Source organism: Aegilops tauschii, chromosome 7 (assembly GCF_002575655.3).
Source record: "Aegilops tauschii subsp. strangulata cultivar AL8/78 chromosome 7, Aet v6.0, whole genome shotgun sequence".
In the NCBI taxonomy this organism is placed as follows: domain Eukaryota; kingdom Viridiplantae; phylum Streptophyta; class Magnoliopsida; order Poales; family Poaceae; genus Aegilops; species Aegilops tauschii.
Window position 1 is genome coordinate 261,781,604 of NC_053041.3, and position 15,701 is coordinate 261,797,304.

The window sequence follows — 15,701 nt, forward strand, 5'->3', positions numbered from 1 at the left end:
TCTGCCAACTTCACAGAGCGATTAAGAGCCCAGGCATACGCCATCTCCGGGTCCGCCATGATATATGGCGGCGGGACGTCGAAGTCAGCGAACTCCGACCTGCGTGCCGCATTGCTGTGACGCCCCCGATTCATTCTTACACTAATCATACACACAAACGTGTACGATCAAGATCAGGGACTCACGAGAAGACATCACAACACAACTCTAAAAATAAAATAAGTCATAAAAGCATCATAATACAAGCCAGGAGCCTCGAGGGCTCGAATACAAGTGCTCGATCATAGACGAGTCAGCGGAAGCAACAATATCTGAGTACAGACATAAGTTAAACAAGTTTGCCTTAAGAAGGCTAGCACAAACTGGGATACAGATCGAAAGAGGCGCAGGCCTCCTGCCTGGGATCCTCCTAAACTACTCCTGGTCGTCGTCAGCGGCCTGCACGTAGTAGTAGGCACCTCCGGTGTAGTAGGAGTCATCGTCGACGGTGGCGTCAAGCTTCTGGGCTCTAGCATCTGGTTGCGACAACCAGGTAGAATGGAAAGGGGGAAAAGAGGGAGAAAAGCAACCGTGAGTACTCATCCAAAGTACTCGCAAGCAAGGATCTACACTACATATGCATGGGTATATGTGTAAAGGGGCAATATCGGTGGACTGAACTGCAGAATGCCAGAATAAGAGGGGGATAACTAGTCCTGTCGAAGACTACGCTTCTGGCAGCCTCAATCTTGCAGCATGTAGAAGAGAGTAGATGGTAAGTTCACCAAGTATCATCGCATAGCATAATCCTACCCGACGATCCCCCCCTCGTCGCCCTGTGTGAGAGGGATCACCGGGTTATATCTGGCACTTGGAAGGGTGTGTTTTATTAAGTATCCGCTTCTAGTTGTCATAAGGTCAAGGTACAACTCCAAGTCGTCCTGTTACCGAAGATCACGGCTATTCGAATAGATAAACTTCCCTGCAGGGGTGCACCACATTACCCGACACGCTCGATCCCTCTGGTCGGGCACACTTTCCTAGGTCATGTCCGGCCTCGGGAGATCAACACGTCGCAGCCCCACCTAGGCTCAACAGAGAGGTCAGCATGCCGGTCTAAATCCTATGCGCGCAGGGGTCTGGGCCCATCGCCCATTGCACACCTGCACGTTGCGTACGCGGCCGGAAGCAGACCTAGCCTAGCAGGTGTTCCAGTCCAATCCGGCGCGCGCCGCTCAGTCGCTGGCGTCAAAAAGAGCTTCGGCTGATACCACGACGCCGGTTGCCCATATCTTGTCCCACGTGGTGGTTAGTGCGTATAAGGTCAACGACCCAACTCAGATAAAATACCAAGGTCTCGTTAAGCGTGTTATTATGAAGTAACCGCGGACGCCGACCAGGGCCAGGCCCACCTCTCACCTAGGTAGTCTCAACCTGCCCTGTCGCTCCGCCACAAAGATCCACACAGAGGGCCGTTGGGACAAAGGTCCTTTCAGCCCCCAATCCGTGAATCACTCGCGGGTGCTCCACGAGCCGACCCGACTTTAGTCACCACATGTATCATGTATAAAGTATATAGTATAAACCCGTGATCACCTCCCGAGTGATCACGGCCCGATAGTATAGCATGGCAGACGAACAAGAATGTAAGGCCACTGATGGAATACTAGCATTCTATACTAAGCATTTAGGATTGCAGGTAAAGGTAACAACAGTAGTAGCAAGGACAGGCTATGCATCAGGATAGGATAAACGGAAAGCAGTAACAGGCTACACTACTCTAATGCAAGTAGTATAGAGAAGAATAGGCGATATCTGGTGATCAGGGGGGGCTTGCCTGGAAGCTCTGTTGCACAAGAAGAAGGGTCGTCGGTGACGTAGTTGTACTCGGTGGCATCAGCGCCGGTCTCGGGGTCTACCGGGGAAGAAGAGGGGGAAGAAACAGTAAATACGGAGCAAACAAAGCATCACAAAGCATAGCAGGGCAATACACGGTGCTAGGTGTGCTCTAACGCGGTACGAGGTGATACCGACGAAGGGGGAAAAGAACCGGGAAAGTATCCCCGGTGTTACGCGTTTTCGGACAGATGAACTGGAGGGAGAAAGTAGCGTGTTCACTATGCTAGGGATGTACGGCGGAAGAACGGGTTGCGTATCCGGATTCGTCTCGTGGTTCTAAGCAATTTTCATGTAGAAAGTATTTCCATCCGAGTTACGATTGATTTTATATGATTTTCCAAAGTTTTAAAGCATTTTTAGAATTTATTTAATTAATTTAATTCAACATTATCCAGAACAGTGCTCGCTGACATCGTCATGAAGTCAGCAGTCAACAGAGGTGTTGACTGGTCAGACTGACGTGTGGGTCCAGTGGGACCCACCTGTCATACACTGTTAGGTTGATTAGGGTTTAGGTTAAACTAATTATTGTTTAATTAATTAACAATAGTTAATTAGGTTAACTAAACAGGATCAATTAAGTTAATTAATTAATTAATTAATATATATATATATTTTAAAATCTTTTTTTAACGTTCTGGGGCGCTGGGGCCCATTTGTCATAGGCCCACGGGGGCCTTAGCGGTTACGGGCGAGCAACGGGGCGGGGCGCCCGAACGGGCGCGAGCCCGAGGGGCGCTGGGCGCGCACGGCGCACGCCGGCGCCGGCCAGGGGAGGCGGGGCTTGCTGGAGCAGGGAGCTGTGCGGGGCAGGGCATGCCAACGGGAGCGAGGGGGCGTGGTCCGCGCGCGGCGAGCGCGAGGGCATGCACGCGGAGGAGGAGCGGGACGCGGCTTGCGGAGGGTACGGGTCATCGCGGCCGGGCGCGGCGGCGCGTGGGGGGCTCGGAGAAGAAGCAGCAGCGACAGCAGGCGGGACAGGCGAGCGAGGAGCGGTAGCAGCCGCAGCATGGGCGGCACGAGCAGGCAGAAACGGGACGCGGGCGCGCGGACGGGCACGGTCGCCGCGCGGCGAGCGCGAACGCAGAGAGGGAGCGAGGTGAGCAGCGGCAGCAGCTCGAGGGCAGTGGGGCGCGGTTGGTGGCTGCGAGCGGGCAGACGGCGCGCGTGTGTGCAGTAGGAGGGCCGCAGCGGCATGGCGAGGCGGGCGCGTCGCGGGACTGCAGCAGGGGCACGAGGCGCGTGGCCAGGGACGCGGGCGGGGCGCGGGCGCCGGTGCACGGCGGTGACTGCAGGGAAGGAGGAAAAGAGGGGGGCTCACGGGGGGATGCAGGGAACGAGGCAGTGGTGCTTGGGGAGGACGACGGCGACGACGTGCTTAGAGGGGAGGCAGACCGGTGAGGGCGTCCGGCGAAGTGTTCTCTGGCGAGGTCCTCAGGCGGCGGCGACGGTGATGCCCCGATCCAGATCGGGATCGGGGAGGCGGCGACGTGGGGGGGACTGGGGAGTGGAGTTAGGGTTACGGGGGGAGAGGATAAGGGAGTGGGGATATGGGAGTGGGAGCGGGCCTGATGGGCCAATGGGCTGGCCAGCAGCTGGGCCATTCGGCCCAGGGAGAGGGGGGTTTCGGTTTTATTTCTTTTTGTTCTTTTTTTAATTATTTACTTTTCTGTTTTAATTCATTTAAGTATTTAGGTTATTTATAAAAGCATGGATCCCTCACCATAAACACCTAAGCATTTATTTGCACACTCCGAACATTTTAGTTTAATATTTTGAAAACTTTTATTATTTGCCAAATTTTGAATTTGAATTTTAATCGGTTTCGAACTAACGCGAGATTAGCAACAGTCATCGAAGTGACGTGGCATCATTAGCAGAGGTTACTGTAGCTTGATTATCCGGGCGTCACAATGGCGCCTGTCCTGTCGGCGTCGCTCCCTTTTCTGTGTATTCCTATGGCGTTAGGGCGTTCCTGGACGACAAAGAGTTGCTGTTGCCGCCAGCGAGGTAGTGGCGAAGGCGACCGTGCGCGCCTTCGCGATCGCATTGGGCACGGGCGGGCGAGCAGTGCTCCTCCTTGACACACTGGGGCAACGGTGAGAGGCGCTCCTCCTTCACATGCCGAGGCGGCGGTGAGAGGCGCTCTTCCTTCATGCAGCATCTGATTTGGACGCCGCGGTTGCGCGGCAGAGAGCGCGGAGGGGATGCCAACTCCGGCTTCACGGGAAGGAGCGTTAGTGGCGGCGTACACCTGGTCCACCACCGCCGACGTGGACTACTGCTACTGTGGCGGCTGGTCCTCCTCGTCGCTAGAGGAGATGACGGTATCCGCTTTCGTCGAGGAGCTGCCCGCCGATGAGGACGACGACCCCGGAGTTTGAGGGTGACGTCCCGGAACCGCCGCCTGTCGGTGCCGAGGCCCACGACTTGCCCATCGCCGGAGTTGTGGAGGGAGATGGGCGGGGAGAGGCGAGGAGGAGGAAGAGCGAATAGATTGTGATGGCGAGGGCGCCGGAGCGCGGCTTAAATAACCGCGGCTAGGCCATGCGAAGGGCCGGTCAGCCGCTTCAATGCGGTGGAGCGATCGGAGTTGATTCCTTGGGAAGCTGCATCCGCATGGAAGCAGCGGCTCCCGAGAGGTCACGTTGGTCAGCGCCGCCCTATGTCCAGTCACATTGCGACATCAATGTCAGCCCATGCGTGCTCTGGGCCGGAATGAATGCGGCGCGGTAAGCGGCGCATGCATCGAAAGGAAAGCGCGGGTGTGGCGGGGTGGAGGGTTTTTGGCGGGCCAAGGCGGTCAAACGCGAGCGTGGCAGCAATCCGGACCCCCGCAAAGCCCCACGTTTGTCTCTAGTTTGCGCGAGAAAGTACGGCTGGACCGCTCTGCGGACCGATACAGGCCCACATTGGATGGCTTCCACGGTCCAGACGTATGCTGGCGGTTTGAGGGTTGCCATTGGAGATGCCCTTGCGCCATCATCCAACGTGTGAGCGCGGTTGCTTACACCATCATCATACTTAATCACTGTATCTCTGTCCCCTCTTCAAAAAAAGCAGCTGACTTCTCCTCTTCAAAAAACGCAACCAACGTCTCCTCCAAAAAAGATTAAGGTTCCTCTCCCTCTTGCTGGCCCCGCCGGCGGTTTGCCTCGTCTCCGGTGGCCCTGGGGCCATGGGGGCGTGGTGGATCCCGGCTCTTGCTGGTGGAAGGACTCCGTTTTGAGTTTTTTTTTTAGTTTTTTTAGGGTTTATGTCCTGCTCAGGAAGTCGAGACGACGGCGGCTCCCTGAAGATACAATAAGGTTCTCTCCGCCTAGCCTCGGTTCAAGTGGTGTGTCTAGCATTGTCGGAGGGCATGTGGAGGTATGTATCCGGCGTACCTTATAGGATTTGGTCGGTGGTTGGCTTTGTTGGATCTATACTTGAATCTGGTCTTCATGTGTTTTCAGATTGGATCCTTCCACTCTACGCGTCTCGTCATCCGTGGGTTGTTGTTTTGGTGCATTGGTCCTATCTCCTTTGGGCCTTAGCATGTCGACTTTCTAATTGTCTACTATAACAAGTTTTGCCCGGCCCCGGTGATGAAGGGGCGACGAGAGCGGCGCGCATTCAGTTTGTTTTAGTCTTGTAGTCGTCGCTAGGTGATCTATATATCTAGATGTAATTTTTGTTATTTATGGTGTTCATTGTACTATTATTATGACTGAGGGTGAATAAATGTCATGATTAAAGATGAATATATCTGAATTTTTCAAGAAAAAACTTAATCACGGTACCGTGAGCTCACCAGATCTGGGCCGAGCCTAGACCAGCCACCGGGGTGAGCTCAAGTCCGCCGCCGTCTAGAAGACAAGAACCACCGCCCGCGCGACACAGGAGAACGACGCGGCAGGAGCCACCTCGCCGCTGCAAATGGAGGACAGCCTTGTCGTCGGGCGGAGCATCTCCTCGCGCGCACGAGCAGAGGCCAACCTGGCGCCGCCGCTCAGAGCAGCCCCAAGCAGCACACCGCTGCTGCCGCCGCACTCACTGGAGCGAATCCCGTGGCTAGCCGAGGCGAGGACACCGCGCCACGCGGCTACAGGCGCACACAACGGCCTACACAGCCCAGAGCCCTGAGCAAACAAGGACCAAATAGAACATGGCCTGGTAAATCATGGGCCCTGCCTGCCTGCCTGCACTCTAATGATTGCCACTGAGTAAATTATAACATCACCGTAAGATTCCGTACGCTGATTCTATCAAATCTCAACAACCCGATATCGACTACTAAAAATGGAATTAATCACCCATCTTAATGTTACTCCCTCCGTTCCTAAATATAAGTCTTTTTGGAGATTTCAAATGAACTACCGTATACGAATGTATATAGACATATTTTAGATTGTAGATTCTCATTTTGCTTCGTATGTAGTCACTTGTTGAAATCTCTAGAAAGACATATATTTAGGAACGGAGATACTCCCTCCGTCCCATAATATAAAAACGTTTTTGACACTGCCCTCCGTCCCATAATATAAGAACGTTTTTGACACTGCTCTAGTGTAAAAAACGTTCTTATATTATGGGACGGAGGGAGCAGTACATAGCTACTCCCACATGAGAAAGAGGCTGTACATTGCCCACGCACCGGAATTCAAAGATATCCTATACCGTCGACAGGATGTGTGATGCATATTTTGACTCCCTTCTTTCTTTCTTTTTCGAGTGGTCAGTATGCACTTGAAGTGCGATGTGCCCGCATTAGGTGAGATCGATCGATCGATCGATCTAGAAAATCTTCGATTACTCCTAGAGTGCTCGTGGCGTGGATGTGATGTGTTGATTGCATATGCATTTTAGTCATGTACCCTTTTGCAGAGAAATTAGGAAACAATCACAGGTAACAAAAAAAAAAAAAAAATATTATCACACTGCTAGTAGCAATGTTATTTCAGTCGGCTATGCACACCTTAAATGTTGCCCATGCAAGGATTGACTTGTTGTACTGATCAATGATCACTGGTATAGGAGTATTCGTGATGTATCTCGGGCGTTGATAGCTATAGGTGCAGAAGGCCGGCCGGTGATTAAATGAGACATGTCAGGCTGGCATGGCTCGCTGATGGAGTGTCGTTTCTTTTGGCAGCAGCAGTGTGCAGAGGGGGTCATGCTACCTGGTCCGATGCCTCCTACGTCTTCTTAACCAACACATGAGCCGTCCTTTGAGAAGGCAAGATTGTCTGGCCTCCTCTTCTCTTGCGAGTGAGCACATGTCCTATTCGTCACCACGCCACGAAGCTCATTTGGTGACACGGAGAAGCTAGAGATGGATCACACCGCAAGACTTTTCAAAGGATACAAGAGACAAGTACAAAAGACATCAGCTATCTATGCATCCTCTCTAATGGTTGTTTCCTCCGTCGTCTCCGGGTGACATGTACATACATACACAAGAGAGAGCTGGCATCCTTTTTTCTTTTGCGGGGACGAGAGAGATGGCATCTGTTTCTGCCTTGGTAGTACCCACATGCATGCATGCATGCATGCGCATACCCGGAGTCATTGTACGTTGATCCATGAGTACTAACAAACATTACATCATTCAAATAACAAACATTACATCATTCAAATTAGAACCTAGCTAGGTATAAAAACTACTCTCTCCGTTCCTAAATATAAGTTTTTATAGAGATTCCATTATGGACTACATACAGAGTAAAATGAGTGAATCTATACTCTAAAATGCATCTACATACATTCATATATGGTTCATAGTGAAATGTCTACAAAGACTTATATTTAGGAACGGAGGGAGTACATCATTACATCATTAGCGAAGAAACCGGTCCGAGTACATTAGGCTAGTCATAGTGGGAGCAAGAGCATCTCTCCAACGCCGACCCTCGCCCGCAAACATCCGGACCGCGTGGTCCGGACGTGTTGTGCCATCAAACGCGGTCATGCATCGGTGCGCAAGGCGGTCCCGACGCACATTCTCCCGCAAACCGGAGACAACGGGGAGGGGGGCTTTGCGGACGTCCGGACAACACCCACGCTCACCCGTGCGTGTTCCCGCCTGGTGCCAGCTGCCAGCATTTATGCCGCCGTAGAGCGGCCACTCCCCATTGAAGTTGGCTATAGAGCAGACGTGACCTCTCACTGGCGCCAGCATTGCAGCAGCACGCCAGCCGAGGGCGTCGCCCGTGATGTGTCCTCGGTGTTCCCGCCTATTCAATGCTGGAGACGCGTTACCGGACGGGGCGAGACGGATATCTACCACGCCTCTTCAATGCCCGTTCGTCCGTATGTCACCATTAAGCAGTCTCGCCGGCTGAGAAACCCACTCCAGCGCCGCGCATTGATGCATGCGGACACCTGGCCTCACCGGAATCCCCTATTTAAAGGCAGCAACACCCGACCTACTCCACTCCACAACACAAGCCTCTCTACATCCTCCTCCCTTGCACCACATCCGCCATGACAGCAGGCGGCAACGCTCTGTGGGAGAGCCTATCGACGGAGACGAAGCACGCCTTGCGGCCGCTTGGCAGAGCTGACATGCCAGGCGGATCGAGGCCGGCAAGCTGGCTAGCTCGCTCGAGGTCTCCGACGACGAGGACGACCCCACGATAGAGATGGGCTCCGACGACACCGCACAGCATCCCGCACCTGTGCATGTCGTCTTTGCCATGGAGCAGGCACATGCGCACTACAATGTGGCCATGGCAGAGGAACAACCTGTGCCGGCGCCTATGTCGGCGTTCCAACAGGCGCAAGAGGAACATCGGTGGCATCGGTTGGCGGAGGGCCAGATAAACGGCGAGCGCGTGAGCGAGGGGCGTGGCAGCCATGGTCGTGGGGAACCCCAACTTCGTCGTGGAATAGCGTGCGATCTACGAATGTCGTCCGCGCTTAAGCCATCGCTCGACAGGAAGCGGCCGCCACGAAGGCGCAGCTGTAGGCAATCCCGGACGAGAACAACGCCAGTTGCGCCTCCTACGCGTCGCCGACCACTACTAGGGAAAAGCCTAGGAGCAGCGCGGGTATTTGGTGTATCAGTAGCGTGGGTACCCGCGCTACTGATACGGCGTTACAGCTAAAGTCTAGCAGTAGCGCGCTTTGACACGCGCTACTGCTATACCTACTTAGCAGTAGCGCTTTCCATAGCAGCGCTACTACTAAGTGCTTTAGCAGTAGCATTTTCCTGTCCAGCGCTAAAGAGCGCTACTACTATATTTTCTCACATATATTTTTTGCTACATATTTGCGATGTTTTTGTACAGGTTTTGTACAATATTCTAATCATATCATAAACATGCAATATGCTCATCATATCATACACATAATAGTCTCATCATATCATCCAACACAAATCATGTCGTCGCATCATAACCACGATATAGCTATACAAGTTACATGACATGTCTCATCATACATAATGTAGTACTTCTTGAGGCATCGGTTCGTATCCCTCTCTCGCACTAGCGTGAACCTAAACTAAATACTGGCTGTCGCTCGGAAACTGGAAACCGGTACACCTGGGCCCGACACTCCGGCCGCTCGTCGTATACTCCTGGCGTAGCACTTCTTCGCCATCGATGATCTATGCACCTGCATCGTCACATGAGTCGATGATATGCAACATATATAGTTGAGCAACAGAAAGAGACAGACTTGGCAAAAAATAGAAGCAACATATCATAAGCATAAATAACAAAGTTCATCATACCCAAAATGCCCTAACTAGAGTGATCTTCGCTAGTTGAGGATGACGGTTTAATTACATCACAAATGAATTTTCGTCGTGCATAACTCAAAGTTTCGTCATAGAGAAAGTATGGACTAAACGGACACATTGCCATATATCGTCAATCACTCCAACATGTCGTGCCATCCCTCCAAGTCAGGGAGATAGTCCCCGGGCGCAATGAAAGGCTTCAGGTTGAGATGTTGAGCGGCTACGCGTGTTCGGATGTCTTCCCGCGACATTTTCCCTTCTTCGTAGAACATCTCTGTTTTTTCGAGGATCTCCTTCATGATGATTTGCGCAAGTTCACGCTGCATGTGATAGAACTCAGCTCGGAGTCAATGATCCGGGATATCTCCTAGGTTCTTTGCCCATTGCAGAATATGGGCATCGCCGGATCTAGGTGACATGTGAAGGTTCTGCTGATCCCGTCTGTACTCCAGCATGTGGTGGAGGACATAGAATCCATCACTAAGAGTACCACTCGGTTGCTGGATACAGCAGAAGTCGGTCTTATGGCCGAAGGTGGGCTTGCGGTTCCTTGTCTTCCTGGTCGTGATCTCTCCACCCCGTAGGCCGTAGCTAAAGATAGCACTGTCGAGAACAGACTTGATGTGGGTTGATGACCCACAAGTATAGGGGGTCAATTGTAGCTCTTTTCAATAAGTAAGAGTGTCGAACCCAACGAGGAGCAGAAGGAAATGACAAGTGGTTTTCAGCAAGGTAATGTCTACAGGTGCTGAAATTGTAAGTAGCGGAGTAGTTTGATAGCAAGGTAATTTGTAATGAGCAAGTAACGATAGTAGTAACAAAAGTGCAGCAAGGTAGCCCAATCCTTTTGAGGCAAAGGACAGGCTAAAACGGTCTCTTATGATAAGCAAAGTGTTCTTGAGGGTACACGGGAATTTCATCTAGTCACTTTCACCATGTTGGTTTAATTTGTGTTCAGTACTTTGATAATTTGATATGTGGGTGGACCGGTGCTTAGGTGATGTTCTTACTTGAACAAACCTCCTACTTATGATTAACCCTCCCGCAAGCATCCGCAACTACGAGAAAAGTATTAAGAATAAATTCTAACCATAGCATTAAACTTTTGGATCCAATCGGTCCCTTACGGAATAGCGCATAAACTGGGGTTTAAACTTCTGTCACTCTCGCAGCCCATCATCTAATTGCTACTCCACAATGCATTCCCTTAGGCCCAAATATGGTGAAGTGTCATGTAGTCGACGTTCACATGACACCACTAAGGGAATCACAACATACATACCATCAAAATATCGAACACATATCAAGTTCACATGATTACTTGTAACATGATTTTCTCCCGTGACCTCATGAACAAAAGTAACTACTCACAAATAATAATAATGCTTAAGATCAGAGGGTATTAAATAGCATATTGGATCTGAACATATAATCTTCCACCAAATAAACCATATAGTAATCAACTACAAGATGTAATCGACACTACTAGTCACCCACAAGCACCAATCTATAGTTCTGGTAACAAGATTGAACACAAGAGATGAACTAGTGTTTGAGATGAGATGGTGCTGTTGAAGATGTCGATGGAGATTTCCCTCCTCGAGATGGGAGAGTTGTTGGTGATGATGATGATGACGATGATTTCCCCCTCCGGGAGGGAAGTTCCCCCGGCGGAATTGCTCCACCGGAGAGCAAAAGTGCTCATGCCCAAGTTCCGCCTCGAGACGGCGGCGCTCCGTCCTGAAAGTCCTCTCCTTATTTTTTCTAGGTCAAAACAACCTATATACCAGAAGATGGGCACCGGAGGTGAGCCTGGGTGAGCACAACCCACCAGGGCGCGCCTGGGCTCCCTGGTGTGCCCAGGTGGGTTGTGCCCACCTGGTGGGCCCCCTCTGGTAGTTATTTGCTCCAATAATTCTTAAATATTCCATAAAAATCTCCGTGAAGTTTCAGCTTGTTTGGAGTTGTGCAGAATAGGTAGCCTGACGTAGCTTTTCCAGGTCCAGATTTCCAGCTGCCAGAATTCTCCCTCTTTGTGTATACCTTGCATATTATGAGAGAAAAGGCATTAGAATTACTCCAAAAAGCATTATTATGGATAAAAACATTATAAATAACAGTAAGAAAACATGATGCAAAATGGACGTATCATGGGTCTAATCCTTTTTCGTCATGTTCTTCGACGAGTCCAAGTAAAGAGCGTGGGAGAATCGGGGTTAAAGGATGATGAGGACAGTGTGCCCGTTGCTGCGTAAAATAAGTACACCTCAAATTAGCCTCCACGCGTGAAAATGAAATGATTGAAATCGAAGGAAGGATATCCACGTGGATGACTTACATGGGATGATAAGGCACGAGAATCGTCTCCTTGTCCTTATTGCTGACCATGAAATCGGCGATGTAGTTACTCACGTATTCACGGTGCTTTTCGCAGACTGACAAGAAGCTCTCATGCATGAAGTACAGGTCAGCGACACAGATATAAGGTATCTGCTCAATCCTGATGATGTAGTTCATGTACAAGGCAAAAAGGCGGACAAACGTAAAATCCAGCTTTTTCAAGTGAAACATGTCGAAGATGTAATCGAATCGAAGGAAGAACTTTTCTGCGGGGAATGTGTCGACGTACAACCTTTGCTGTGGCACGTTAACCACATAGAGTGGGTATCGTGGATTTTGCGAGGTGATCAGGCTTTTCTCTCTTCGTGGCACATCGTCATGAAGTCTCCTGAGATCGCCGTATATGGCCTCTACCACTGCCTTAGGTAGGATTGGTTCACCGGGGATATGGTATTTCACTGCACCCATGACAGGTATACGGTCTTGAACCCAAGGCTGCGGAGGCGGTTGGGTCATAGAAGCAGCTTTGTTGCCTTTCCTTGCTCTCTTCCTATGCTTCTTTGCTACTGGAAGGTCGTCTATAATACGTTCAGCCTCCGGCAATTCAGGCACCGACTCATAACGCTCAAACCCTGAGTACTCATAATGTTGAGCCATCAATCCTTCGTCGTCATAGGCGCCAATATTGAGATATTGTAGAGTGTCACCGTCATCCTCATTGATGGCATTGATATCATGCATTGCTTCTTCGATGGCGGCAACGTCATCAGTGACTAATGGAGCCTCTTCCTCACCCCGTCCGCTATCACCCGGCACAACAGGCGACGCTAATTGGGTAGGTGGGGTGTTGATGTTCATACCTTGCTGAGGATGCGTGGGTGTGCTCCCAGCCGCCTCCAGACGAAGCAGACTCTTTAGCCACAATAGGACCCACCTCTTGTAGTCGCCAAGCCACCGCGGGGTCTCATCGTCATCTCCCCCTAGTACTGGAGGAGCCAAATTCTCGTGGCCCGGATTGACACTGCCCACAGAAACTTTGAAGACATCAGAGGGGATCGGCCGGCTGTGGAACAATTGTTCCTTCAGCTTCACTATCGTCGCCTTCCCCATGTCCACCTTCTGGCCGCTGATGGCGTACAATATGGTGCACGGGGTTACATCGGCCTGCAAAGACATGTTTGCAACGTGAGACATCCGAAAGGCAACGGAAACGAGAGATTATACATTTATTGAAGAGGGCCATGTGACAGGTACCGTGAGGGCGTCGAGCTCAGCCAAAGACAAAGCACCGCCGAGCACGTCCGAGACAGAGGACGGGCTGCCATGAGCAGGTGCGGGAGCCAGTGCAGGAGCTGGTGCGGGAGCCGGTGTAGGAGCAGGTGCGGGAGCAGGTGCTGGTGCTGGTGCGGGAGCAGGTGCTGGTGCAACGCTAGTCGAGCTGCTCCCGAAGAAGTTGGAAAGGGGAAAGTCCGCTTCATCTTTATTTGGATTTTGCCTGCTCCAATTGACGATAGCCGGAATCAACACACCATACGAAGCTGCCATTTCCTCTTTTGCGGCAGCTACCGCTGCTTTGACTGTCTTGGTTGATTTCTTATCAACCGCAATCGCAACCTTCTTGTCGATGTTTTCTTCATTTAACCTCCGTCTTTCCTTTCTCTCCTCCGTGGTCTCACGGTAGTACTTCTTCCACATGGCGCCATCTCCGATGGCATGCATGCGTCCATACGACGGCCGAGTGTCACCGGGAGTCCTTTCAATATGTTCAAGGCCCGGTTGAATGGGGTGTCCCACTTGGGCCTCGCCAACGCCTCAGACGGTGAGTCGCTTTCGGCCACGATCCCGTGCTGCTCTCTCTGCAAAAGGAACAAGGATCGTTTACAAATATGACTAAACGTGTAGTCGAATTGATCAGAAGCTAAAATTAGGGGGTAAATTAAAAATTACCAGCAGTCTCATGAACTCCATCGTGACCGCGTCCATCTCGAAAACCTTCTTGACTGGGTCCCAATGGTACCGGGCCCTGAGGACGTCACACTCCTGCAGGACGGTGAACTCCGCCAAGGGGTCTGGGATGCCCAGACTTTCACGTTCCGCGTCCTCTTTGGCCCATATGGACCTCTTCCTCGCGGAACCACGACTTCCGAGGTGGTGGCACCCCATGTTCCTCTCTTGAAGCCCCTTCATGTACTCTGACTTTTTTTTGGCAGCTTCCAAAACGGCAACACAAGCCGCCTTGAATATTTCAAACTACTCTTCCTTAATTATCGGATTATCCTTTACAATCTCGGAGTAGGGTTCCTTTTTGTCAATGATCCTTGCTTTCACCCTTACTTTCCAGGCGAACAACACGCTGCTAAACTTGCCCATGGCGCGTCTATTTATCTTCTTCATTGCCGAGTCTTTATCTGGATTTTTATATTTGATTTCATCCCGGACCGGGAACAAGAACACCTGGTGCAGCTTCGTTAGGAGGGACTACTTCATATCTGGTATCTTCCTTAGTTTCATATCGTTGATGGTGGTGGTTGTCCGTAGGATGCAGCCTATTTGATTGCCGTAGCACTCGCGGGCTTCCGCGGGCTCTTTTGGCTCAAAATTGCAGTCGTCCACCTCCGTGACCACCAGTCTAGTAGTGATGAGCTGGTTTGGGCGTCGTTGCCTCTTTGGTTTTGGTTCTATACCAGCTTCACCAGTCTCGGTGTTGGTCTCAGCGCCGGTGTCAGTCTCAACACCGGTCTCGATGTCGGTCTCAGTCTCGGATATGACAGGTGGGCCCTGCAACAACCGTTGCTCATCAAGAAGGTTCAAATAGGCGCCTGCCGGTAGACATTGCAATCACCAGAACCCTGTCCATCATCATTGCTAGCCATGTTTCATACGATTAAATCTAGTCAATTAATTCTAGACCTAATAAAATGAATAATGACATAAAAAGGCCATTGTTTTGCAGGAATGTTGATTCATTCCCGTTGCGGCAAATCCCGGGCACTCGATATGTCCTAGTTTGTAGCACAAGTCCTGACGAAATTCACGGAAAATTTCGGCATGACCTTTGCTACAAACTGGACCAATAGAGTGCCTGAAATTTGACAGAACGGAAATGAATCAACATTACAGCAAAACATAGGCCACTCAGAATCATTCCTTGCAAACAACAAAAGGCCACTTGGGCACAATCGAACCACTTCAATGTTGCATATAACAGGACCACTTAAGAACATGTACATGAGCAACTACAACAGTAGATAAACATAAGCAAACACTATTGAGGAATTTGCATATAACATGACCACTTCAAATTTGCATCTCCTAGTGTTTGATACTTCAAGAAAATCTACACAAATCTCATGCTCTCTCAAACTCAATTCAAAAACCAAATATAGATGGATGAACCCTAAAAACCTAGAACCTTTACATATTTTGGTCCTAATAAAAATTATGAACCATAGAATTCAATTTCTGTCCTAATAAAAATTATGAACCCTAGAACTCAAATTTTATGTCCTAAATTTTTTTCCTAATAAAAATTCACTAAAAATTAAGAACCTACTAGACTTCCAGCACTAATAGAAATTTATATTTTTATATTGATTTTTTCTCTAAACTAAATCCTACTACCCTAGTTAGCATCTAGTTAAACCTTACTTTCCTAACATTTGTAATTAAACCCTACAGCCCTAACCCTACTGCCCTAGTTAAGCATATACAATTTTTTCCTAAAAATTATATTTATTTAACTACTGAACTAAATTTT

The 15,701-nt window shown here is 50.2% G+C and overlaps 1 long non-coding RNA gene across 1 annotated transcript; it reads right to left on the minus strand.

Moving 5' to 3' along the window:
• Window positions 1–219: 219 nt before the first annotated feature.
• LOC141027970 (uncharacterized) lies at window positions 220–6,056 on the minus strand. Its single transcript, XR_012190032.1, has 2 exons — window positions 5,672–6,056; window positions 220–515 (listed from the first exon to the last, which is right to left on the minus strand). It is a non-coding gene; the product is annotated as an uncharacterized lncRNA (long non-coding RNA).
• Between the last annotated feature and the right edge of the window lie 9,645 nt (window positions 6,057–15,701).